This window comes from Petaurus breviceps, unplaced genomic scaffold, assembly GCF_028583685.1.
Source record: "Petaurus breviceps papuanus isolate PSGF00001 unplaced genomic scaffold, PetGlider_PUasm1.0 183, whole genome shotgun sequence".
Classification (NCBI taxonomy): Eukaryota; Metazoa; Chordata; class Mammalia; order Diprotodontia; family Petauridae; genus Petaurus; species Petaurus breviceps.
In genome coordinates this window covers 15,431,124-15,458,698 of record NW_027185791.1, presented here as the reverse complement: position 1 = coordinate 15,458,698, position 27,575 = coordinate 15,431,124, and the positions used below count along the sequence as shown (strand labels likewise).

The window sequence follows — 27,575 nt, the reverse complement described above, 5'->3', positions numbered from 1 at the left end:
TTCTGCCCTTGAAGAGCTTACTTTCCACTGGGGAAGGCATATCCATACACATAAAAATTTAAGTGGTTGTGTTTGAAAATAAGATCATGGGGTTACCAAGTATTTTTTAAGAGGTCCCAGATTATTGTATGGGTGTGAGAATTGAAAATGGTTTGGGGTTCCTTCCTGAGGCGAGGCCCATGGGAACATAGCATCTCTCTCCTCCCTTCCCATATCCCATACTCCTCAGGGAACTGAGCATTTCATCATAGTGTGTTTATGCAGAACAGAGGTCATGGGGAATATATCACCCTTCAAACATACTGGCTCTAAACAAAAAGACATTTGCCTGAAGAGACCAATTATATTGGAAGAGATTGGTCCAAGGATAAAGAAGGTCACTCACTCAGATGGCTGCTTCTCAGAGGAATCAGAATTTTTCATCAGAACATGTGAATCATTTCTAACTGGGCTGGCTAAAATTGTAGTTATTGGGGGGAGGAGAAGGGTGGAGATCAGGCCTCTATTGGCTGAGATGAGAGTTGGTGATAAGTCTGTACTTAGCTCTGCTAATTTTCAAGTTCCTCTAAAGTCCTTCTTGCACGGATCAGTGATTCTTCTGGGAAGTTGGCGAGAAGTCTCTGACAGGTTAGTGACTACAGTTTCTGTGTCTGCTCCTATGAGAAAGGTGATGTTGAACAAACATGAGATCACAATAATACTCATGAATGGTCCTCAAATTCCCATCTGGGTTTTGTTCCACTTGATTCCACTTCCCTTAAATTCTCAGTCTAGACCACTCCTACCATAATTAAAGACATTAAAGAGGAGACTGTTAGGCATGTTTATATATGTGGGGAAGAGCGGATCCCATTGAGGGAGGGAAGGAAAAAATACAGGAAACAAGCATTTATTAAGTGCCTATTCTTGCTAAATGTTTTACAAATTATTTTTTCATTTGATCCTACATCAGTTTCAGGACGTAAGTACTGTTATTACTCCCATTTTACAATTAAGGAAGCTAAAGTAGACAGAGGTTAAGTGATTTTCCCAGGGTCACACAGCTAGTAAATGTCTGAAACTGGAGTTGAACTCAGGTCTTCCTGACTCCAAGCTTAGCACTCTATCTACCATATTAACTAATTGCAGGAAGGAGACATCCTGGAATTCTTCTTACTTGAATATTCCTGTTAACTGAGTGTTTGACATACATACCATAGACAGATGATCAATATTTGAACAATTAAGATGTACCAAATACTAAAACCTCATTGGCTATAAGTGCCAATTTATTTTTCTTTTTTTTTTAAATATTTTATTTCCCCCCAGTTACATGTAAAGACAATTTTAAACATTCTTTTTTATTGGTATCATTTATTTTAACTCATCTTCATTTGGTTTTTAAAATAGCATTTTAATTTTTTCCAATTACAGATAAAGACAATTTTTAACATTCATTTTAAAAAATTGAGTTCCAAATTTTCTCCCTCCCTCTCCTCACTCTGCCCTAAGAAGGTAAGCAATTTGATATAGGTTATGTAAGTGCAATCATATTAGTTGTGTTGTTTGAGAAGAAACAGAACAAAAGGAAATAACTATGAAAAAATAAAGAAAGTTAAAAAAAAGTATGCTTTGACCTGCATTCTGACTCTATCAGTTCTTTCTCTGGATGTGGATAGCATTTTCTATCATGAGTTTTTTGGAATTGTCTTACATCATTGTATTGCTGAGAGAAGTCAATCATAGTTGATCATCACACAATGTTGCTGTCACTGTGTACAATGTTCTGGTTCTGCTCAATTCACTTTGCATCAGTTCATGTAAGTCTTTTCCGTGTTTTTCTGAAATCTGCTTGCTCATTATTTCCTATAGCAGAGTAATATATATTGGATCATATTCCCCAACTGGTGCAGCCATTCCTCAATTTATGGGCATCCCCCCAATTTCCAGTTCTTTGCCACTATAAAAAGAGCTGCTATAAATATTTTTGTATAAATAGGTCCTTTCCACTAATAAGTGCCTTTTTACTTGGGGATTCAGAAGGATTTCAGGATCTCCCAGTAACTCATGGTCACAAGAAGCAACATGGTATTTGCTTGGTATCCCCAAACTGAGGCCAAGGGTCACAGACTAGTAAGTGTCAGGCTAGATTTGAACTCGGGTGTGCCTGACTCCAGACCCAACTGCTTTATCTACTAGATATGCACTATCTGTGGACTGCTTGGCTGCCTGGTAATGTGTTGCATCCTCCTAATGCCCCTGTGGCACTTTGGATTACCTACAACTTTAATGCTTAGTGGTTGTGATATTCCAGGACACAATCATATATCACCAATGGAAGGCTATTGCTGCTATTTTTCAGGTAAAAGCTTGGGGTCATTAAAAGTAGTATAATTTCTCTTTTTAAAATTTCTTTTATTTATTAGTAGCACAAAAAACCTTCTTGCTCTTTGGAGCAATATGTTGGAATATGCTTACTACAATTTCTTTAAGGCAAGTCAGCCCATCTTCTTCCTCTTGAGCATTCCCCATCTTCAGTGTCTAAGATGTCAGTGAACCAGCTCTACAGGTTGGCCATCCAACCACATAACTAGACAATAAATATTTTTCATCTACTTTTTTCCTATGTGTATAGTTAAACTGAGTTCTTTTGAGTCTTTAAGGGTCTCATTCAGGACATTCTGTAAAGTTCTAGGTTATGATTCAATCTGTAAGTCACCTGCAAACAGTCTTGTCTGAACATTGTGTAAATGTCAGCGCCTTGTACATTGTAGAACACAAATAGAACTGAATTGCTATAAACATCAATCATCAGGGTAAAAGACTGCAAAAGAAAATCTGGTCTTTCTGAATTTTCTGTTGGGTTGGATTGTGGGTAAACAGAATTATTCACAAATGAGGTCACTCCTCTTACTTATAACGATATTTTATATTAGACACAACACTTTTTATCTGGAATTTCAGGCTGAGAAAACTGATACCTAATTACTGGTTTCCTTTCACTTTTGTTGTTGTTAAACTATGAACTGAAAAATCATCAAAAAAATGAATATTTCCATAGGCAAAGAAGGAAAGAAAAGAACATTGTATATGACACCAAGAATTGCATAAAACCTTGTTGTTTTTAAGTAATGAAGGGATTGGCCAATAAAGGCTGTCTTCAGAGCAGGGTGAGCCTGTTTCCAGAAATGCTTGGTAGACTGGCCCTTTCCCTCACCACTTCAGAACACATACAGATACTCTCTGACTGTTTCTTCTTGACTTATTTTGTGGTAGCAAGATGCTTTTAAATTGACTACTGAGATAGTATTGAGTGTGCATATGAAAGATTGGAACAGAAAAACAGACTCTCTTTGTCTCTCTGTCACTGTCACTGTCTCTGTCTCTGTCTCTCTGTCTCTCAATCTCTCTCTGTCTCTCTCTCTCTGTCTCTCGTGCTGGGGAAGAAGGCAAGAATTGCTGTAAGCTCTTGAGTAGGGAGATAAGGTAGTTCCAGTAGCAGCTATAAATAAATATGTAATTTATCATGATAGTACCAATATTAACTCGCCTATCCATGAAATGTAAACGGTTTCATTGATACTCTTCATCTTTTAATTTTTTTGGTATCATTATCATTACCTCTCATTTTTTCCAAAAAGAAAAACTCTCCCTTGTAACAAATAAGTGTAGTCAAGGCAAAAAAAAAGTATATTGTATTGATCATGTCTTAAGATCTCATTTTCTACTTATATTGGATCAGCTTTTTGCCAAGGAATGGGAAGCATACTTCATCATCAGTCTTCTGTAGTCGTGCTTGGTCATTGAAAGGATCAGAGTTTTGAAATCTTTCAAAGTTATTTTCTTTTATAATATTGTGGTAATTGTATAGACTGTTCTAGGTTCTACTCACTTCACTCTCTGTCGGTTCATATGCATTCCCTAGGTTTCTCTGAATCCATCCCGTTTATCATTCTTTTAGTGAATTTACAAGGGCCATAGGGACCCAGGGCAGCCCATGTAGCCTGTGTAGATAGATATTAGGGATGTGGAAAGACCCATTCTCTGCCTCTAAAGGAGACGATGCTCTCCACCTTTGGGTTGAGCAGGAAGAAGCTGCATGTTTACTCCATGCCTTTATTTCCAAGATGTGTACTGACCTAGAATTATATCTACTGCACATCAGATATTTGCAGTCTAGGGGTACAATACTCTTTTGTGGGTTCAGAATAAAAGTTATTTTCCAAGCAGTTTTCTCCAAATAGGAAGTAGTCCCAGCCTAGATCAGGAGGATAATAGTTGACTTACTCTGCCAGCTTAGCTCCTTCTCACAAAATACTTATTACACAAAAACAAAACACAGGTAGTGAGCAAACATTTACTAAAAACAAATAGTAAAACAGAAATTGGGCAAGTTATGCAGGTTAGTTAGGGTAGAAACAGTAGGGAAATGGACTCTGACTAGGGGATGACATAATAGCTCAGCTCAACCAAGAAAGGAATTATCTCACTGGAGAAGTCTGTTCTTTTGCAATCACCAGTGTTGGGAATCAATGGACATGTTGGGTTTCAGACTTTCTCCAAATATCTATGGTTCAGGGATTCCTATCATTCATACAAAAATTGGTGTCTTCTCTCTAGCTCTGTGTCTCTCAAACTTAACTTTGTTGTCTCTGAAATCTCAGAGAGGGAAGCTAAAGAGGTAGCTGTATGGCACAATGTATAGAGAGCTTTGGGTCTGAAGTCAGAAGGACCTGAGTTCAAATATGACCTCAGATATTTAGTAGCTGTGTGACTCCAAGCAAGTCACTTAACCTCTGTTTGCCTCAATAACAGGATCTACCCCAATATGGTTGTTGTGAGAGTCAAAATGAGTTAAATATTTGTAAAGTGCTTAGTATAGTACCTGACATGTGAGGTAGGTACCATATAAATGCTGATTCTCTTCCCCTCCCCAACTCATCTCCTTCAAGTAAGCCATATATAGCATCTCTCAGGCAATCAGTAGTCTTCCTACACATATACATTGTCACAGAGCTGCCCTAACTACACAACTCTCCTGCGTTGAGAGTAATACACTTACAGCACAAAAATATTCGATTGAATTCATATACCACAATTGATTCAGTCATTTCCCGATTGATAGGCATCCATTGGGTCATTTTATGTAACAAAAAGTTCTGCTTTCAATATTTGTGTGCACAGGACCTCTTTCCTCCTGTCTCTGATCTCTCTTAGCATACCTGCCCAGCCCTGCCCATCCCCCCAGCCACTCTAAAAATTGTCATTTTTTTCGGTCATCTTTGCCAATTTGATGAGTATGATTGTCTTAACATGTACTTCTCTTACTCTTTGTGATTTGGACCATTTTTATATGGTGGTTGATTAACTTGCATTTTTCCTTTTGAGAATGGCTGGTTGATAGCTTTTGGCCATTTGTTTTTCAGGGGAATAGCTTTTGCTCTTATATATTAATATCAATTCTCTATATATCTTAGACATCAGACCTTCATCAGAGAAATTTGCAGCAAAGATTTTTCCCCAGTTAACTTTTTTCCTTTTAATTTTGTTAATCTTGTTTGTACAAAACCTTTCTGATTTTATATAATTAAAATTGCTCCTTTTATCTTCTGTGACCACCTTTATCCCTTGTTTCATTTTTTAAAAATCTCCCATCTCAATAGATGTGTAAAGTATCTCCTTCCCTGTTCCTCTAATTTGTTTGTGATATGTCCTTTTATGTCATGTATCCATGTGGATATTATTATGGTATATGATGTAAGATTTTACTTTAAACAAAGTTTCAATCAACCTGCTTTCCAGTTTTACTAACAATTTCCCCAATTTTGAGTTCACCTGAGGCATAATAAATCTGTTCTCATTCAGGGCGGCTAGGTGGTGCAGTGAGTAAGAGCTCCAGCCCTGGAGTCAGAAGACCCAAGTTTGGTTCTGGCCTCAGACACTTAACACCTACACACACACACACACACACACACACACACACACACACACACACACAACTAGCCATGTAACCTTGAGCAAGTTATTTAACCCCAATTGCCCTCCAAAAGACAAAAAATAAAAATAAAAAAAAATCTGTTCTCACTCTTCATTTAAATTTTGTAAATATTTATTTTTCAAGCTTGTTTCTTATTTTTCTGTCTCTACCTATTTTCCTCTTGTAAACAAAACATTTCTGTTCTGCTTTTTTTTTTTTTTGCTTTTTGGAGGGAGAAAGGTAGGGCAGTTGGGGTTAAGTGACTTGCCCAAGGTCACAGGCTAGTTTTTTTATGTATGTGTTAAGTGTCTGAGGCTGGATTTGAACTCAGGTCCTCCTGACTCCAGAGCAGGTGCTCTATTCACCTGTTCTTCTTTCTAATCTATTCTGGTATATTACTCTATTTTATAGACAAGTTTATCCCATTCACATTCACTGTTATGATTACTCATTGTATTTTATCCTGTCATATCTTCTTATATTTTTAAATATCTTAGCAACTTACTCCTTTCTTAGTAAAGAAGGTGGTGAAAGAAAAGAAATGTGATCAATACTAGTTACCTATAATGGAAGTACTCTGATTCTTCTCTGACCCTCCTCTCTTCACCTAATCCAGAAGCGGATCACTAGTTCTTCTACTTTCTTTTTTTTTATTCCTTCAATTATCTACCCTCCAAAATTAAAGTTCATTTTGCTTGTGATTACTCAACCTATGTGACTAGTCTTCAACTCAACCCTACCTCTTAAACCATTTTCACCCCTCTATCTGTTTCCAGCCATTTTCCTGTTGAATTTAATACATTTTTACACCAAATTATTTGTGTGTTCAACCATCTTTTGCCTAGTTCAGATGAGAGTGAGGTACAGAAGATATGCTTATTTTTACACATTCTTTCTTAATACTCCAGTTATGAAAAATCATAAACTCTGTCCCCTTTTCCCTCATTTTCCCCTGTTCTTTTTGTCCCCTTATTTTTTTCCCCCTTAAAATGAATGAGTTCATCCTTAGGTGATATTTTTGTCTTTTTTTACTTCCTCTACCACCCTAGGAAACAGTGGGATTCTGAAAGGACACATCTATTTTCTCCCTATTAGAATGTAAATACTTCATCATCATTTAGCATCTTCCAATTGCTCAAATGTATTTACCTTTTCTAGGTTTCTCTTGTCTTTTGTGTTTGCATTTCCATGATTCTACCCTCTCCAAATTCCATCAGCAGCTCTGCTTGGTTTGAACTACAAGGAACATGATGTACTTCTCAGGAGAAGTTGATTACCTAAAATCTCTACATCATCCTGTTAACTCAGCCCTGAAGACTCAATACCTTCCCATCTCCCTTCAGCCTCCTCTTTCCTCTGATTGGAGGACTGGAGGGTGGAACACTTAACTCCTCCCAAAGCTTTCTTTTATAGAGGGCTGGATTTCAACTCTCCAGCTAACTTTCCACTTTTCATCAGTCCCTCTTGGTTTGAACTCCAGGGAATGTGATGTTCCTTTGCCAGCCCAGCCCCCCCCCCCCCAGCTGTCTTTCATGTGTTGTCTTCTCTCACTGAATTATAATCTCTCTGAGGGCAGGGACTGTCTTTCTTTTTAAAATTTGTATCCCATATGGCACATAGTAGGCACTTAGTAAACATTTATTTTATTGTATTCTAGTCAGCTCTAGTCTTTTCGCCAAGAATATCTGAAAGTTGAAAGTCCTTTATCTGTTAAAGCTCCATTTTCTACATAGGTTTATACTCAGTTTTTCAGGGTGAGGTATTCTTGGTTGCAAGCCTTTATGTTTAATTTTTTGGAAGGTCATATTCAATGGTCTTTTCTCCATTAAAATCATTGCAGTATAGTCTTGTGTTTTCCTGGATGTGGTTTCTTGATACTTGAACTCTTTATTTCTGGCTGATTGAAGCAACTTTTCTTTGACTTAAAAGTGCTGGATTTTGGTTATGACATTCCTGGAAGTTTTCATTTTGTGGTTTCTTTTAGGAGTTAATCAATGGATTTTCCCCCCTCTTTTTACTTTATTCTCTGGTTCTAGTACATCTGGACAACTTTCTTTTATGATGTTTTTTGAAATATGGCATCCAGGTTTTTTTGTTTGGTCACAGTTTTTAGAAAGTTGATAATTACTAAACCATATCTCTTAACTTGTTCTTCATTTTTTTTTAAAAATAGATACCTTACATATTTTTAAAAGTAGATACCTTACATATTCTTCTATTTTCCTGCTTTTTAACTTTGTTCTAATATTTCTTGTTGCCTCATAGGGTCACTAAGTTCTTTTTTTACTCTGCTCTATTTTTCAGGGAGTTCACTACATGGGCAAATTTTTCTGCCTTCTCTTCTGAGCTCCTTAATCACCTTTCATTTTTTTCCTCAAGCATTCTGATTTCATTTTTTCATCTCTTGCCTTGGAAGCCTCATGGCCAAATCATTCTGTTCTTGAGGCCTCAATTGTACTTGTTATATTTGTACTTATTCTGAGTTTATTTCTCATACTTTTCTTAACTTGTGGTATTTCTTAATTTTGTTTGGCATTTTCTTCTATTTTATTCATATCTCTAATCTCATTTTCTAGACTGAGACTTTGGCATGGGTAGTCCCTTCCTAGCCTCTGTAGTCTGATATTGCTGCCATTTGGTGACAAGGACTGGGCTCCACCGTCTGCAGGACCTTCAGCTTGAGGCTTCCTCTCCTGATGTCCCAACATTAGTCTGGGCCTTGGCAGATTCTTTGCATCCTTTTCCTTTCTCAATCCTCTGACAAGCCTCAACTGGATAATGTAGAAGTCATTGGGTGAAGGTCTTTTGCACGGTTCCTGCTTCTTGTGCTGCTTTGGTGCTGATCTGGCCCAGCTGTTGTTCCTGTGTAGGCTCCTGGGCACTACACTGGCCTGTATTCTGCTCTGGTGCTGGCAAGCACTGCCCAGGTGCCATACTGGCCCTATCTCCTACCATGATTACTTATGGTTCAGGCTGCCCATATGTGGCGGTTTTCATACCCCTGGATTATCCATGCTTAGAGTATCCTTAGGTTTCTGACAGTCTCTTGTGCAGTCTTGGATTTGAGGAAGTACCTTATTGTTTTTTCTCTGTTTTTTTTAAAATTATCATTATTTCTTGCTTGGTGACACAGTGGATAGAGTGCTGGTCCTAAAGTCAGGAAGACCTGAGTTCAAATCTGACCTCAGACACTTACTAGCTTTGTGACCCTAGGCTAGTCACTTAACTTCTATTTGGCTCAGTTTCCTCATCTGTAAAATGAGGATAATAATATCACCTACCTCCCAGAGTTGTTGTGAGGCTCAGATGAGGTGATTTTGCTTAGCACAGTGCCTGGCATACAGCAGGTACTAAATAAAAGCTTACTCCTTCTCTCTAGCCTGAAGAACAGAGCTCAGGTTCCATCTTTGCTATTAGCCTCAGTACAATTCTCCCTCATCCTGTTACATTTATTGTAACTTTTTATATTCTCCATTCAGGGATTTATAACATACATATTCATGTTAAATCACACCCCACTGACTTACATTACACATTTAACATTTGTTAAAGACCCTATTTCTATATTAACACATGCATCTGAACTGCTCACTCTGGACGACTGGCCAGGAGGCGTTTTATCCCATGGGGCATGTCTGTTGGACATATCTCTTCCTCATTTCTTTTCTTGTTCCATCTTTAGCCAAATTCTCTCCCAGGACTATTCCACTTGGGTCATACAGAGCTGATGTGGCATAAAGAAGACTGCCTATTACCAAGTGACACTCTAGGGTAATTTACATGACCTTTGCACAGGCGACAAGGGCCATGACGGAAACAGAAAGCAATTTATTCACCCTCAAAGGAGCGAGAGCCCTCATTTTGAGGACAAGAAACTTCACCTACCAAAGAAGCCTTCCAGAAAATGGCAATAATTCAGGAGGGGAGAAAAGCATCACCTTTGGGGTACAGCAGTGCTTCAGTGGAAAATCAGCCCAGCAGCAGAGGACAGCTGCCCTGTGGGGGAGCAGCAGATGGTGATTTCTGAAACAGAACAGAGCATTCGTTTGGTCCGGGTGGTGGCCTTGAGATGCAGCAAATTGCTGAGAGACTGACCCAACAGAACCGTGAAAGGCATTTTGGCTGGCATGCCAACTTAGGAAGATGAATGACCTAGACAGAGTCTTTTCTGCCCCCTTCCCTTCCCCATCACCTTCACTGGGGAACGTGGGAATCTGGGAGGAGGTTGTGCTACTGCCTATATAGGATATTCTTCCTTATCATTATCTCATTCCTTATTCTTACCTAGCTATCATGTTTAATTCATTAAATAATTTTGCTTTGAATTCAAGTGTCACCTGGCTTAGACCAGTATAAAGTGCTCACTGGTGGGACTTAGTCTTACAGTGTTGTTGTGGAACCAGCTGAACCAATTCTGAGAACTGATGATTATAATTTCAGTGTGGGCATTTATAACGCAGAAACATGCAAATGCTACAAATGAGGACCTGATGACCAGATTTATTGTTTTGCTGGCTGTCTAGACCAGGGGACCAGCAATCAGTGCTCTCCCACAGAACAAATCTAGCTCATGGCCTCTTTGCAGGCCCAGTGAACTAAGAATGGTTTTTATATTTTTAAAATAAAAGTTTATTGTACTTAAAAATGTAAAATCCATTCTTAGCTCATTGGCTAAAAACAAGGGGTATTTAGCCTTGGCTCCAGGGCTATAGTTTGCCTCTCCCTGGTCTAGATTTAAGAAAGTGATGGAGAAAATATTAATAATGAAGGTTAAATTTAAAAGTGTGGCAGACATACACCCCCCCCCCGAAGTTGGTTGTTAAACATTTACCAGCACTGCCCCCACCACTGTTTTTGAATAGACAACTACTCCTAAATATATCATGAATTTGGGTATAGCTGAGAAGTGGGCCATACCAAAGGGGGCCTCCAGTGACATTTGCAGTGCCTTTCATATTCATCCATCTTCCTTCCCTTTCTAAGATCCGTCCCCTAACTTCATGTTAGATTATCATAAAATAAAACCAATCATAGCTGCTTTCCCTGCTTTTACTTCCTTCTAGCATTCCTGAACATGGAAGGTGCATTGAGCCTCCTAAAATGCCGCTTTCCTAATATCACTTTGTAAAGACCCTAGAGTAGTTCTCTATAGCCTACCATATCAAATCCACACTGGTCAAACCTAGTATTCAGAGACATCTATAAGCAGACTTGATCAAACCCATCAATCTTGTAATCAGTCAGTCACATAAACATTTATAAGCACTTATGTGCCAGGCATTGTGCTAAGTGCTAGAGGTGTGGAAAGGGGCAAAAACAGACCTCATCCTCAAAGAGCTTATATTCTAATGAAGGAACTATAGGTAAAGAAATAGGTACATACAAGGGAGGAAGGTTCAAGTTGCTGGGGGCAGGAGGGGGGACTGGTGGTGGTGAGGATTTGGAAAGGCCTCAGGCAGAAGTGGTCATCTGAGCTGAACCTTTTTTTTAATAGTATTTTATTTTTTCCAATTACACATAAAGACAATTTTAATATCCATTTTATTTTTTATTTTATTTTTTGCTTTTTGGAGGGGGAAGGCAGGGCAATTGGGGTTAAGTGACTTGCCCAAGGTCACATGGCTATTAAGTGTGATCAAGTGTCTGAGGCTGGATTTGAACTCAGGTCTTCCTGACTCCAGGGCCGGTGCTCTATTCACTGCGCCACCTAGCTGCCCCTTAATATTAATTTTAAAATATAATTTTGAGTTTCAAATTTTCTCCCACCTTCCTTCTCTTCCTCCTCCCTAAAATGGCAAGCAATTTGATGTAGGTTATATATGTGCAATCATTAAAACATATTTCCATAGCAGTCATGTTGTGAAAGAAGAAACAGACCAAAAAGGAAGAAAAAAACTATGGAAAAAATAAAGAAGTGAAAATAGCATGCTTCTATCTGCATTTAGACTCCATCAGTTTTTTTCTCTGGATGTGGAAAGCATTTTCCATCATGAGTCCTTTCTAATTGCCTTGGGCCACTGTGTTGCTGAGAAGAACTAAGTCATTCATAGTTGATCATTGCCCAGTGTTGCTGTTACTGTGTACAATGTTTTCCTGGTTCTGCTCATTTCACTTTGCATCAGTTCATTCAAGTCTTTTCAGTGAAACTTTCTTTATAAAAAAGAACATTTAAGCCAAGTCAACATACATTGCCACCAAATGTGATGTATGCTGCACCCCAACCTATAGTCCCCCACCTCACTAAGGAAAGGAGGGAAGCTGGATTGTTCAGTTTTGTACCTAATTACACTTTGTTTCCTTCTCCAATTTTCTCATATGCTTATGTTATTTTCTTAACTAGGTTGTAAGTTTTTAATCTAAGAAAGCTAACACTTTATAGTTTGTGAAGTGTTTTATAAATAACATTCCAGTTAGTCCTCATAGCAACCCTGGGAGGGTGGCATTATTATACCCATTTTATGGATGAGGAACTGGGGCACTGGGAAGTTAAACTGACTTGACCAGATTCACAAAGTTAGTATCTCAGGCAGGATTTGAACTCAGGCCTTCCTAACTCTAAGTCCAGTGTTTTATGCATCATGCCACCCGGCTGATTAAACCACTCAAAGCTGTTTCAAAATTTCTATTAAAGTGTTGTTTAAAAAGTTTTATCTTGATGTAAATGTTTATAACTAGAAAGAAGTTCTGGAAGAGAGAAAAAGAAAAGAAGACAGAAAAAAATAGGCTGGTTGATAAGGGGCCTGTAGTTGTTAAGGAGAGTATCTGAGGAACTGTCAAAAGCTAGAAAGTTGTCTGAATTGTGAGATGGTCCTTTCTCTCTTCCGAGGGGAAGACGGACATTGTCCGTTACGATAGAGAAGAAAATAAGACGTCAGTGATGAAGTTCCATACTACCAAGAAAGAGATGTATCTTTGAGACAGTAATTTCATAGAATTAGAGAGCTGGACATGACCTCAGAAGTCGTTCAACACATTCATGTCACACAGATGAGTAACCTGAAGCCCAGATTGGAAAAAGTGATTTCCCCGGGGTCACACAACTATTTAGTGATACAGCCAGAGCTAAAATCTCAGCTACTTCCCCATCCAGTGTGTGCGTGTGCATGTGTGCTTGCGTGTGTGTGCGTGGGGGAGGTGTGCGTTCTCCTCCACCTCCTCTTCCAGCTTCTACATCATGGAGAAGGAAAGAGAAGAATCATTCTTTCTTTTTCTCCTCTCTTCCAAGAAGTCCTTCCTCAGGTAACAGAGTCGGGGAATAACATGAGGGAGCAAATAGATCCAGTGATTCAGAAAGAACCTTCTGGCTAAATCCAGAAAGAAATTATGGGGATAAAGCTCATCCTAGAAAAAACCAACTGTGGGAATGGTGCTAATTCCTAGAGAAACTTGTAAACTAGATCAGAAATAAGCTACAGGATTTCAAGTCTGAATTGAGTACATGAGAGTGGAGTCAACTTCTCTTTAAAGTTGTGAAAGGGAAAACGAAAAAGGATCACAAATCAAGTAGTTAAGACGTGATGATAATACCAAATTCAATGCAGGTGCTTATTTTTTTTAATAATAATGAGGATAGTTAGCATTTATGTAGTGTTTTAAGGTTTGTGAAGTTCTTTATATAAATATTATCTTATTTTTATTCTTGTGACAGGTCTAGGTTGTTATGGTTCCTTCATTCAATTGTGTCCAACTCTTTGTGACCCCATGGTCCCTCTATCAGGTCCTTCTATCCACTATCTCTAGAGATCTGTCCAAGTACACGGTCATTGCTTCCATGATACTATCCATCCATCTCATTCTCTGCCATCCCCTTCTCCTTTTGTCTTTAGTCTTTCCCAATATCAGTGTCTTTTCCAACGAATCCCCATCTTCTCATTATGTAGCCAAAGTATTTAAGCTTTAGCTTCAGTATTTGTCCTTCCAATGAGTAGCCTGAATTAATTTCTTTAAGTATTGAGTGATTTGATCTCCTTGCTGTCCAAGCGACTCTCAAAAGTCTTCTCTAGCACCACAATTAGAAAATGTTGATTCTGTAGTGCTCAGTTTTCCTTATAGTTCAACTCACAGACAAATATTACTACTGGAAAAACTCCAGCTGAATGCAGAATTCCAGTAGCAATGACATAAGAAGGATTTCTTAAATGAGTAATGTAAAGAAATAGAAGAAAACAATAGAATGGGAAAAACAAGAAATCTCTTCAGGAAAATTAGAGATATCAAGGGAACATTTTGTGCAAAAAAATAGGCATGATAAATGACAAAAATGATAAAGATTTAACAGAAGTAGAAGAGATTAAGAAGAGGTGGTAAAATATATACAGAACTATAGAAAAAAGACAGCTCTAGGAGGCAGGGACTATTATATAATCCCCATTTTACAGAGGAGAAAACTGAGGCTGAGAGAAGTTAAGGAACTTGACTAGGGTTACACAGCTAATAAGTGAGTCTGGCTTTGAATTCAGGTCTTCCTGACTCTACGCTCAGCTCTCTTCAAACCCAGCTGCTTCTTGTGCCTGTATTTCACCTCTAAATATAGTGAATGTTCTTTTTTTTCTTTTTTTGGAGGGGGGAAGGCAGGGCAATTGGGGTTGAGTGAATGTTCTTTAAGATTGTTAGGTTCACAGACTTTTAAAAGAATTACGTTTTTAATGAAAAGATAATGGATGCAAAATAATATGAATTTCTCTCTAATTCAACCATGTCTGTGGCAGAAGCCCTACAGTTCCCCAGAGCAAATTTCTTTGCTTTGACCTCTGCCAACAGCTTCAAAACAAAGAGGCGCTAAGGGGAGAGAGGGTGGGTGGGAGGTAAAGACCTGTTCTCTTGGCTTAAGTGACACTCTGCTCAATGAGAGGGCTTTTAGAAAAGAAATTTCTCACCATGCACTTTCCTGATTGAGCCCTGCTGAATTCTGCACTTGTAAACAACAAGTTGGCTCAGACCCTAAGGAGATTCTGACAAGTGTACTGAGCCTTTCTGACACAGAAAACACCATTAGACATGCATAAGTGACCTGTAAACTATCCAGCTGGACCCAGGGGCAGTCAGCCTTTTGCTAATTCCCCCCAAGCAGATTTCAGGAAAAACATGGTTTAGGTTCATTAGAAGTGATAATGGTTAATATGTGAGAGAACAGACTGTGTTGAGGTCAGACCCTTGACTGTAGTCACAGTGTTGTGATAGTGGTAAGAGGTAGGGGCGGAGAGAGATAGAAAAGTCAGCCACTGAAAATCTTGTCATTTTTTCATAGGATCAAAGACTCAGAGCTGAAAGGAACCTCAGAAGCCTTGTAATTCTGCAGTTTCTCAGGCTTTTTAGCGTCAGGATCCTTGAAGCCAGCCCTCCTCCTCCTTTTAAGGATGCATTGTAGTGGGCATGACGATTCTCATCTAGCATTTCAGACTAGAAAACATTTCCTTCTGCTAGCTAGTAACACCTCCTCCTCTGTAAAATTTCCCAGATGACTACAATCCATGCTGGTTTTTTCTGCCTTATAATGTTCTCCAATGATTTTGTGTGTATTAGTTCTGTCTCTCCTGGTGGATTACCAGTTTCCCAAAGACAAGGAACATGTCGTAACTTGTAGTCTTGTATTCTTTCATATACCCCCATAGTGGCTTGCTCCCACACCTGCTCGATAAATAGGATTATAAAGAATAGAGCAAACGATGGATGGTAAATCTAAGGGAGGGACCTCAGAGGCCATCTAATCTAACCCCTTCATTTTACATATACAGAAACTGAGACCCAGGGAGGTTAACTGTCTTAATTTGTACCAATGAACTGTTGCTGGAGTTATTAATCAGTCCACCCAATCTGGAAAACAATTTGGAACCATATCCCCAAGTCACTGAATTGCATGGCATATTCACCCATAAGCATATACTCCAGAAATGACAAAGACAGAAGGAAAGTGGCAATATATATGAAAATATCTATAGCAGCACCCTTTTCCTTGTAACAAAAAACCAGAAACAAGGTGGGTGCCCATCACTTGGGACATGACTGAATAAATGATTGAATATCAATGTAATAGAATATTAATGAGTGATAAGGAAAGACAAAAGCGATGGATTCAGAAAAGGAAGACACATGAAACAAACCAGTGAAGTGAGCTTGAAAACAATTTATACAGTGACTACAATGATGTAAAGGAAAACAACCTTGGAAGACTCAAGAACTATGGCCAATGTAAGGACTAATTATAACTCTAGAGAGTGAAGTATGCGTGGCAGAGAGGTGATAGGTCAGAGTGCAGAAGGAGACATATATTTCACACAATAGGGGAATTTGTTTTGCTTGATTATATTTATTTGTTACAAAGTGGGGCTTATATGGATGGCTGGAATTGGGGATGAATGGGTGGGTAGTGGTAGTGATGCAAAGAAAGAAGAAAGATTCGAATGTCCATAAAACATTTTAAAGACACATAGAAGAGAACAGAAATTCAGAAGCGGATGCAGATGAGCAGGATTATTGGTTTTATTGTGTTAAATAAACTTAATGTGTATGTTCTGAAAAATAACGAAATAAAGAAAAAAATGAAAAATCTGGAGATTCGCAGTTTCATATATAATCCTTTTTTTCTGGCCTTCTTTGTACATAGAAATTTTCATGCTTGATAATAATGATAATAATAACAAAAAACAAAACATGATAACAATACCTAGTGTTTATGTAGTACTTTAAGGGTTACAACGTGCTTTATATGTGTTATTAAATTTGATTCTCACAACAACTTGGGAGGTAGATGCTATTATTATTCTTCATTTTACAGATGGAAAAACTGAGGCTGAGAAAGGTTAAATGACCCCACTTGGGATTTTCCGGAGATACTGGAGCAGTTTGCTACTTCCTTCTCTAGCTCATTTTGTAGATGAGAAAACTGAGGCAAGCAGGGTAAAGTGACTTGCCCAGGGTTACACAGCATTGTGTCTGAAGTCAGATTCAGAGTCTGATCTTTCTGGTCTTCTTGCCTCCATATCCATTAGCTGCCCATATATCTAATATGTGTGTGTGTATGTATATCTATATACACATACATATGTATAAATGTATATATGTGTATACATACATGCACACATGTATATATGTGTGAATATACATATACACAATCATGACTGAAATTAAGGTAAGCTGAAGCACAAAGTTCCGATAACATCATTTTAGAATTAATTTGAATTTCTCAACACTCTTCCTCTTCCTCTCCCTCTTTTTACTTTACAACTTCCCATTCAAATTTTAATCACCAAGCAGTGAACTGGACATCCTCTTCTCTGATCTGGGGATGTGTTTGTCCTGTTCCCTAAAAGCCAGAGAGAATTATTGCTACAGTGTTTGGAAAAATAGCTCAGTCTCATTTTTGCTTTGCCTGAGAAATCACTTCTTCATTACAGGAAGACTTGGTGATGCTGGTGAGTGGTGGAAGAGAAAGGGCCAGAAGGACAGTGAAAAAACAGGGAGAGGCTGGAGGTCAGTCATCCAGAGATGCTCCATTTGGAAACATTCCTGAAAAGGTCAGCTCCTACATCAACTGGGGTTTAATAAATGAGCCTTAAATGTCTGGCTACTTCCTGCTAGTCATTAAAACCCATTGTAAACAGAGCCAAGAATAAAACCAAAACAAGGAACATCAAATCATGAATAAATTTAATCTGTATTGAGCATGACTTCTAAAGGAATGTGAAGCTTTTTGCAGACATTTTAAGCCCTCTCAGCTCCCTTTATTTCATGTCAGATTAAGGTGTTCTGCATTGGGAGGGTGGGGGGAATAGTTAACATTCTATTAGGATCATAGGATAATAAATCACATATTTAGAGTTGGAAGAGATCTCAGAGACCATTTAGCCCAACCCCCAATTTTATAAATGAGGAAACCAAAGTCCAGAGAGGCAAAGAGATAGTAAGGTCTTCTAACTCCAAACCTAGTGTCTTTTCCACTGTACCACATTGCCTAATGAGGACGTGTCCTTTCTTTCTTGTATTAATACTGATTCTTCTCTGGTCCTCAGTTCCAGAGTCCAAAGCTAAAGGATACAAAAGTAGGGAGAACAAGGAGGTTCAGTCCTGACCAGAATAAAGTCCACAGTTTTGTGGCTGGCAGATGTTAACAAGGAGTGGAGAGAACATCAAGCATCTTTGACATTGTCTCTCCCCGTGGAAGAGGCTAGAAGGCTGCTCCAGAGAGTTAAGATGACGTGTCCCTCAAGTGCCTTGGGCTGATCTTGTAGTAAACATCAATATTCTGCAACTGGCTCTGCGTGGTTAACTGCTTGGTGAATAGGAGGCTTTTTGGCAATGGAGGAATTCAGAAGACTTGAGTTGGGTTTACCCATTCATCAACAGCATCTGGTGAGAGACCATGCTGTAAGGAGCAGGGCCTTTGGCCCTCCCTACCAAGGACAAGATGTGAATACATGCCTGGATTCTTTGCTGGCCACAGCATTTTTTTCCATTTGGGGAGAAGGGACTGGATAATCATACCCTATAAAGTTTGAATGATCATGGGATTGTTAAAGACTTCAGAATTCTAGAATCTAGGTCAGGGGTGGGGAATCTGTGGCCTTGAGGATCTAGGTTCTCAAATGCAGCTCTCTGATTGAATCCAAACTTCATAGAACAAGTCCTTTTATTAAGGTGATTTGTTCTGTGAAGTCTGGATTCAGTCAAAGAGCCTCACTTGAGGACCTAGAGGGCCACATGTGGCCTCAAGGTCGCAGGTTCCCCACCCTTGGTCTAGGTTTTACAGCCGTATCATCATCAATGTCCCAAAGAACAAGGGGTGACTTCCTTAGAAGTGTGACTAGCCTGAAAGTAGCTGGGTTGAGGATTCGTGTCAGTCAGATTTATATCTAGATGTGAACTTGGTGGAACCAATGCTATGTAGAAATCGAGCTGTGGTTAAGCTCACTCTTCCAAGAGACAGAAGTGGAATAGAAGATAGTATAATTTCAAGGTGTGGAGAGTGGGGGACGTGTGTAGTTCTGTTATTGCTTTGAAGCAAGAACATTTTGAAGCAAATATTTCATTGTAAAAAAGCTCATTGATATTAGATGGTCCAATGGAACGGATACTCCCAGCAGTAGGGGGAACACAATCTGTGGGAGTCTGAGCAAAGGAAATCAAAAAAGAGACTCCTCAAACTGCTCGAGATACCCACTGAAGACTGAGGGGATAGACCCTCAGCTGGGAGAGTGACTCGAGCCTATTCACCACACAGGCACATACATCCTCATGTGGGAAATAGATATTTAATAGCATAGAAGACTGTCAAATATTCCCAATTAAAAAAAAATAGAGCTGAGTAGAAATTTTAAGATGCAAACATAAAATTCAAGAGAAACCTAAAAAAGGAAATACATTCGAACAATTGGAGGGCAATTGGATAATGAAGTGCTTATATTCTAATAGTAGCAGAAGAGACAACTACCCCTTCAGCATCCTACTTCTTGAAGGCAAACACATAACCTGGGAGTCATTTTGTTCTGTTGATTGGTTTCGGGAGAGGAAAGAAAAGGGAAATAAAGAAGAATAATTTCTGGGACAGCTAGGTGGTGCAGCAAGCAGAGCACTGGCCCTGGAGTCAGGAGGACCTGAGTTCGAATCTGGCCTCAAGGCACTTAACACAAAAATTAGCTGTATGACCTTGGGCAAGTCACAACCCCAATTGCCCTCCAAAAAGCAAGAAAAAAAAGAATAACCTCGGGAATAAATGAGGAAGAAGGGAAAGGAACTTACTATTTTTAAATGGGGTTCAGGAGAAGAATATATAAACATGGAGGGAGGTATTAGAGGAGTAGACATCTTATGAAATTCCCTTTTGTCTGAACTCTGTGAAAGAGTTAAAAAAAGACACACATACACATATGTAGCAGGAGCAGCTATCAGACTGCCAGGGAAGAAAGACTTTAAACTCAACCGTGACATAGATGGTGACAGAGAGGAAGAAGGGATGTGAAGAAGAGAAGAGTTAAGAAAGGACTAATCAGGGGCGGCCAGGTGGCTCAGCGAGTAAGAGCACCGGCCCCAGTGTCGGGATGACCTGGATCAAATCCGGCCTCAGATACTCAGCACCACACCCAGAAATAACTGGCCGTGTAACCTTGAGCAAGTTACTTAACCCCGATTGCTTAAAGAAAAAAAGAAAGGATTAATCACAAGTAAAGCAAACTTTTATTTTGGAGGATTGGCCATAAATGGAGAATTACAAAGGGAAAGCAAGATGGAAAATGCTGTCTACATCCGGAAGGACTGTGGAGTCTGAACGCAGATCAAAACGCACTATCGGCTCTTTGTTGTTCTTGTCTCTTCTTTCTCATGGTCTCCCATTGCTTCTAATTCTGCTGTACAACCTGACCACCATGACAATGTTTAATATGAAAGTATGTATGTATAGCTTATATCAGATTGCACTGTCTTGGGGCGATGGGGAGGTAGGAAATTTTAGAACTCACAATCTTATGGAAGTGAATGATGAAAATTAAAATTAAATCAATCAATAAATAAAATAAAAAGGGAAGAAAGGAGGTGTAAGAACCAAGATCACTTTCTGGTCTTAGTGAAGAGTAGAGACCCTATCAATTATAGATTACCTATGTTCTACTCTCTCCTTTGTGCAACAGAGATTGCATGTAGCATGCATGGAAATGGGCTTAAGTTTTAAGTAATTTCCCATCAGTGTGCCAGACCAGGGGGATATGATGAGCCAATAAGGCTGAGAGCTAGGTAGATGGTCAGACTCTCCTAGGACTGAACACAGTCATCATGCTCATGGGTCCAGATCAGAGGGGCCCCTTGGTGGAGAGGAAAAGAGTACCGTTCCCTCTGATCCTTGGGCCCAGCAGCTGTTCTAATCGTTGTAAAAGGGGAAATGTGTATAGGGTAACAGAGGAAAAAGTGTAAGATACTATGGAGAGATGTATGCAACCTTGGGAGGGAAGTAATATTATCATCACCAATTTACAGTGAGGAAACTGAGACAAACAGGTTACTTGACTTACCCGGGGTCATTTAGCTAGTTAGTATCTGAGGCTAAATTTGAATTCAGGTCTTCTCTAGGCCCATTATGTGTCACTTGGCTAAATAAAATTAGCTATTTTTGGAAAAATCTAAATCTAATTAAAAACTAATTAATCATTGCATTCGTGATTTTGTTTTTTTGTTATGTTTTATTTTATTATATTGATATGTTTTATTGCTCAAATGCACATGAAGGAGAGTCAATAGATAGTTAGGCATGTGGGGGAGAGATAAATAGATTTTATTACTTCTGAGACCTCTGGAAAAATTTGGGCTCAGAGCTAAACAAAAGAAATTTTCTTGATTGACATTTTTATAGCTTCCCCAAACTAGGACTGTGATAATAACAGCTGACATTTATGTGTTACTTTAAGGTTTGCAAGGTGCTTTACATATATTATCTCATTAGAACCTTGAGATAATCCTGTGAGGGAGGTGGTTTTATTATTGCCATCTTAGAGATGAGGGAATTATTAAGCCAGAGAAGATTCACCCAGAGCTGCATAGTTAGTAATTGGCTGAGGCAAGATTGGAATTCAGGTCTTACTATGTCCAAGTCCACAGTTCTGTCCACCTTGCCACCTAATTGGCTAGAGGCTAGACAACAAAGATCCAGACAAGTTCTAGACAAATGAGCTTGTCGGCCTTTGGCTAGGGGTGAAGGGAGGGAAAGCAAAGGTCTGAAATGAATTGAGAGAGAGCTCCTCTGAGGCAATTGCCATAGGTGATTTTTCTTGTCATTGTCTTCCTAAAACAAGTCTGAAAGGAAAACCTTTTCCCCTGAGGAGTTAAGAGCTGAAGAATGGCAGGAGAGAAACTGAGGCCTGAGGGGAGGTGATGGGAGAGAGGGCACCATCCCTGTAAGGGTGGGGGTAACTAATTAATCGTTGCCTCTATAGACCAATAGCACCTACTCTACCTCATAAATACAGCCATCAGATTCGGATTTTGTCTCCTGTTAATTTCTCATTGTGTTTATAGTTATTCTTCTATGTGAATTGAAGCTACTCTCCATGGTATCTGGCTTGGATATCCATAGGCAGTTTGCTCTGAAATTTCTCCTTTTTCATTTTAAAGACTTTTGGCTGGATATTCAAGATCCTAGGAAAATGCATTCTTAACAGCCCTTGTTAGGGACAATACTTCAATGGCTGCCATCAGCTATTTCATATTGTAAGTTGTGGTCTAGAAATCCAAATGCCATTGACTTCTCACTTGCTAATGTATCAATTAAAACTGCACAGTCTGTAAGCATAGGATTCCCTGCTAAGCATTTCACATTCTCACTTATGCTCTCCCAAAGGACTTTCATCAATGCTGCCCCCTTCTAGTGCAGGATTCGGCTCAGCTGGCCAAATGCACTGATCTAAGGTAATGACAAGGATTCTTTTTGTCACAGTCCCAGTGAAGCTGTAAACAGGTCATATCCCATTTGTTACAGAAATCCTCCAATGGCCAAAAATTCTGCTTTGAATTAATGATGGCTTCACCAAGAGGATCCTTTCCTCCCTCAGAATCAACTATCCCATAGTTGTTTAGCTGTTTCAACCATGTCTGACCCCATGGAGTTTTCTTGGTGCAGATACTGGAGTGGTTTGACATTTCCTTCTCCAACTCATTTCACAGATGAGGAAATAGAGGCAAATAGGGTTAAATGACTTACCCAAGGTCACACACACAGCTAATAAGTGTCTGGGGCTGGATTTCCTGACTCCAGGCCCAGCACTCTATCCACTTTGCCAACTTAGCTGCTCCTATTCCATAGAAGGCCATCTTAATTTCCTTATCATGAATATTTTCCTATCACAAGACCACTCATTCCAGATCTAGTACAAATAAGGTTGTTTTATACTGGACCTGTAGTCAATAAGACCTGAGTTCAAAACTGGCCTCAGACAATTGTTGATTATGTGACCTTGAGCATGTCAATTAACTTCTATTTGTCTCACTTTCCTCATCTGGAAAATAAAGACGATAATAGCACCTAACAACCAGGTAGTTATTCGATCCAAATGAAATTAATATTTACAAAGTGTTTTGCAAACCTTTAAGTGCTATAAAAATGCTCACTTAACCCTGCTTGCCTCCAAAAACAAAATCTTATTTACACAAGGCCAAGAAATCCAGTGCTCATTTCCACTGCCCTTGGAAGGAAGGGGACAATTTTATAATGGGTTCAGGTTGGAAGTAGCACCAGGGGCATATAAATAGGTCACTCTCACTGAGAGACTAACTTGTCAGGAACCTGCTAAAATGGTTACACCTTCTCCCCAAGACCCTGAGGAAGCAATAACAATGGAACTGTGGAGGAGGTGGGACTTGAGCTGAGAACAGAAGAGAAGCAGGGAATCTAAGAGAGGTAATCAGGCAGGAGAGAACTCCAGTCATGTGGGACAGCTTATGCAAAGGAATGGAGACAGGATTTGGAATGTCATGTAGACCAGGTTAGCTGGACCACAGAACACATAAAGGGTAACAGTGTGTAACTGATCTAGAAAGGTGAGCTAGAGTCAGATTCTAATGCCAGACAGAGCAGTATTTCATCCTAAGGCAACAGGGAACTACTGGAGCTTTTTGAACAGGTGAAATAACACAGTCAGATCTGTCCTTCAGAAATATTGCTATAGAGGATAATTAGATGTGGGGGAGGCAGAGAGACCAATTAGGAGGCCATTGCAATAGTCTGGGTGCGATGGAAGAAAATGCCTCTCAGCGTCTCCCACCACATGGGCTCGACTGGTTCTTTCCATTAAAAGGTATTAGAACTATCTGTGAGCTTTGATTGGCTCAGGATGTTGAACCTCTGGCCATTCATTTGGCTTCCTAGTCACTCGAGTACAAAAAAACCCAACAACCCACAAACAGCTCCAACAGTTCTCTGAGGCTTGGCCAGTGGACCACCTTGGGCAGCAGGGGATACAGGGAAGCTAGCTGCATTCAATTTGCTTAATGTCGCCTCAGCTACAACAATTCTTTCCCTGCCCTAGATATCTTTCCCTGCATTGGCTAAATAAACCTTTTGTAACTGTTTGATAGATTCTAAGTGTCTCATTTCATTCTAATTGGAAACTTTAGGAATCAGCTTGACTTGGTCAGCTCTGGTCTATTACACTAAGTAAGAGGTTTAAGGGCCTTAACTACAAGTGTTTCCATGTGAGTGGAAAGATAGGGATGGACAGAAGAGATGTGGAAATAGAATCGATAAGACTTGACAGCTGATTGGAAGTGAAGGGTGAGGGACAGGGAAGACTAGAGGATGACGCTACAGTTGTGGGTGTCGGTAACCTTGAAAAAAGTAGACAGATTACAAAGTGGGAGCAAGTTCAGAAGAAAAGATAATCTCTGCTTTGGACATGTTGAGTTTGAGGTGCCTTTGGAACCAGTTGGAAAAGTAATGCAAGAACTCAAGAGTGAGACGAGGGCCGTCTGTACAGATCTGCAAATCATCTACAAAGAGACGGTAATTTAACCCACTGGACAAAGGAGGTCACTTAGCGAGAGAGCATAGGAAGAGAAATGGGCACAGCATGGATCCTTGGCTACACCTACAAATGGGAGAAGGGCACGAATAGGGATCTAGAGACTAAAATGTGTTGGTCACAAGGGTAGGACGAGAGACAAAAGAGCAGTATGGTGCATGGAGAATATCTGGAAGGAAACAGAGGCTGGTAGTGTCAAATGATGCACAGAAATCAAGAGAGATGAGAATCGAGAAAAATCCATCAGAATTGGCTGATAAGAGATCATTGGCAACTTTGGAGGGGGTAGTTTCATTTAAGTGATGAGATATGAAGCAAGATTTCAGAAGGTAGGGGGCAGCTAGGTGGTGCAGTGAATAGAACACTGACCCTGGAGTCTGGAGGACCTGAGTTCAAATCCAGTCTCAGACACAACACAAAACTGGCCATGTGACCTTGGGCAAGTCACTTAACCCCAATTGCCCCCCCAACCCCCCCCCCCAACAAAAGATTGCAGATGGTTAAGAAGTGAATGATGAAAGACAGACACAATGGCTATATCCAGACTTTTCTAGAAGTTTAGCTGTGAATGGAAGGAGGGGTATATGAAGATAGCTTAAGGGGACAGGAGACACTAGTAAGGATTTTTCCAGGATGGAGAAAGGCATGAACATCAAAGAGTATGCCTACTCCACTGTTTAGGAGGGAGAGTGGAACAGAGGGTGAGCAACCAATAGACTGAGATGAAGAGATAAAAAATTCATTAACAAACCAAGAGGGATTCCAGAAGGCACAATAGAGCAGGTGGAAAAAGGAGGGCATGTACCGAGGCGGGTAAGACTGAGGTGGGTAGGCGTGAGAGTACAAGAGGAAACGAGGGGAGGAGGAGGATTTTTGCCTCTGCAGGGGAACTCTGAATCACAGGGATAAAGGAAGCAGGGTGTGGGAGTTTACTAGCCATAGGAAGGGGAAAGAACCAGCACAGGCCCCTTCGTGCCTTTGGTTCCTCTGAGATCTCGGTGGGTGTGAGCTCCAACGCTCCTCATTCATTCACTCTGTATTTGTCCATATGTACATGTCCATAAATCAAGGAGCTGTGATTTCTTTGGCATGGGAAGGCCCTGCACTAATACAGCTAATGACAACAACAATAGCTAGCATTCACACAAGGTTTATAAAGAGCATCTCAGTTGATCCTTACAATAACCCTGAGAAGAGGAGGCGGGCATTATCCTTACCTCCATTATCCTTACCGCCATGCCCTTCTCCGCTTGGCTGACAACTGGTTGGCCCGCAGCTTTTAGCCTTAGAGAATTGTCTGAGCCTCAGAGGGGCTAAGTGGTCTGTTCAGGCTAGGTGGAATGCTGGATAGAGCGTTCACCTTGGAGTCTAGAAGACTTGAGTTCAAATCTGGCTTCAGGTTTTTCTTAGTTGTATGAACCTGGACAAGACACTCACCCCCTCTCTACCTGAGTTTCCTCATCTATAAAATGCAGATTGCAATAGTACCTATGTTCTATGGATGCTATGAAAATCAAATGAGATGATATTCATAAAGTGCTTTGTAAACCTGAAGGTACAATATAAAGTTATTATTATTATGCATTAGAGATACGATTTGAATCTGTCTTCCTGACTCCCAACCCCAAACCCCATTCACTTACTTTATATTGCCTTTCATTGGTGTACATATTATCCTGTTGTCTAGTCATACATCACCGTGTACATTGGTATTTTATTGACTTTTCCCATGCATGTGCTGATAACTGATTTTTTTGGCTGAGTCCAATATAATCATAAGGAATTACAGGAGCATTAATCAATTTTTGTTATACAAAGGTAGATGCATATGATATATAATTACAATTTTTTTCTAATGACATCAGGAAAAAAATTCATGATGATCTCTGGACTAATCATCAATACTTATACCTCCATGAAAGTCTCCCAAAGACTATGGTTTCTTGAAGGCTGGGCCAATGAAGGCCAAATCTTGGCAGACGCCACCAAGCTGGAAACTTTTTTCATATGGGTCTGGTGATGTGCAGTATGTCTGTTGTCTGAGGCTGAATCTAGCTAAGTTGAGAAAGATTTATCCCCAAGGTCAGTCACAGGATACTAAATTACTAGCCATGGCAGCTCTTTTTTGGTTTGTTTTTGGGAAGTCAATAGGGGTTAAGAGACTTGCCCAGGGTCACATGGCTAGTAGGTGTCTGAGGCCATATTTGAACTCAGGTCCTCTTGACCTCAGGGCTGGTTCTCTATCCACTGTGTCACCTACCTGCCCCCACAGTGGCTCTTGGAGACCATTCACTCACTCGGAGACAGGTTGCTCCTCTCTATTTTTTTTGCATTGATTATACATCTCTTAAAATAGAAATGACTCCATATTTTATTCTTTGCCCTCTCTTATTTCTCATTATTCTTTTCCATGTGTTCTTTACCTTTGTGACACCCTGTTACAATAATTGGTTCATTTTAATTCCAAGGACAATATTATGGCATTATCAGGTCCTTGTGGCTCATTACTCTGTCATGTTATAGATGGCACAGTGAATAGAGCACTGAGTCTGGAGTCAGGAAGGCATGAGTTCAAATCCAGTCTCAGACACTTACTAGCTGTGTGATCCTGGGCAAGTTATTTAACTCTGTTTGCCTCAGTTTCCTCATGTGTAAAATGAGCTAGAGAAGGAAATGGGAATTTGCCCCAGTATTTTTGACAAGAAAACCTTAAATGGGGTCATAAAGGGCTGGATGCTACTGATCCATCCCCTTGGTATTCTGATAGGGCCTATTTACTCTCAGAATAATGATTTTTTTTTTTTTTGCTTTTTGGAGGGGGAAGGTAGGGCAATTGGGGTTAAGTGACTTGCTCAGGGGCACAGAGCTAGTAAGTGTCAAGTGTCTGAGGTTGAATTTGAACTCAGGTCCTCCTGACTCCAGGACCAGTGCTCTATTCACTGTGACACCTAGCCGCCCCCAGAATAAGGATTTTAAATGCACAAATTCTAATGTATAGGATTACTAAAAACAAAAAAAAAATAAAATAACCCCCCCCAAAACCACAACAACAATTATTATCGAAATACAGTTATCAAAATATATTCAAAGACCCAGGCTGACTTAATTTTAGGAGGAAAGAAGAG

General features: G+C 39.7%; 1 long non-coding RNA gene across 1 annotated transcript; it reads left to right on the top strand.

Moving 5' to 3' along the window:
- The first annotated feature begins 331 nt into the window (after positions 1–331).
- Positions 332–19,432, top strand: LOC138160987 (uncharacterized). The gene is made up of 3 exons (XR_011168231.1): positions 332–627; positions 17,350–17,469; positions 17,965–19,432. It is a non-coding gene; the product is annotated as an uncharacterized lncRNA (long non-coding RNA).
- Positions 19,433–27,575: the final 8,143 nt, after the last annotated feature.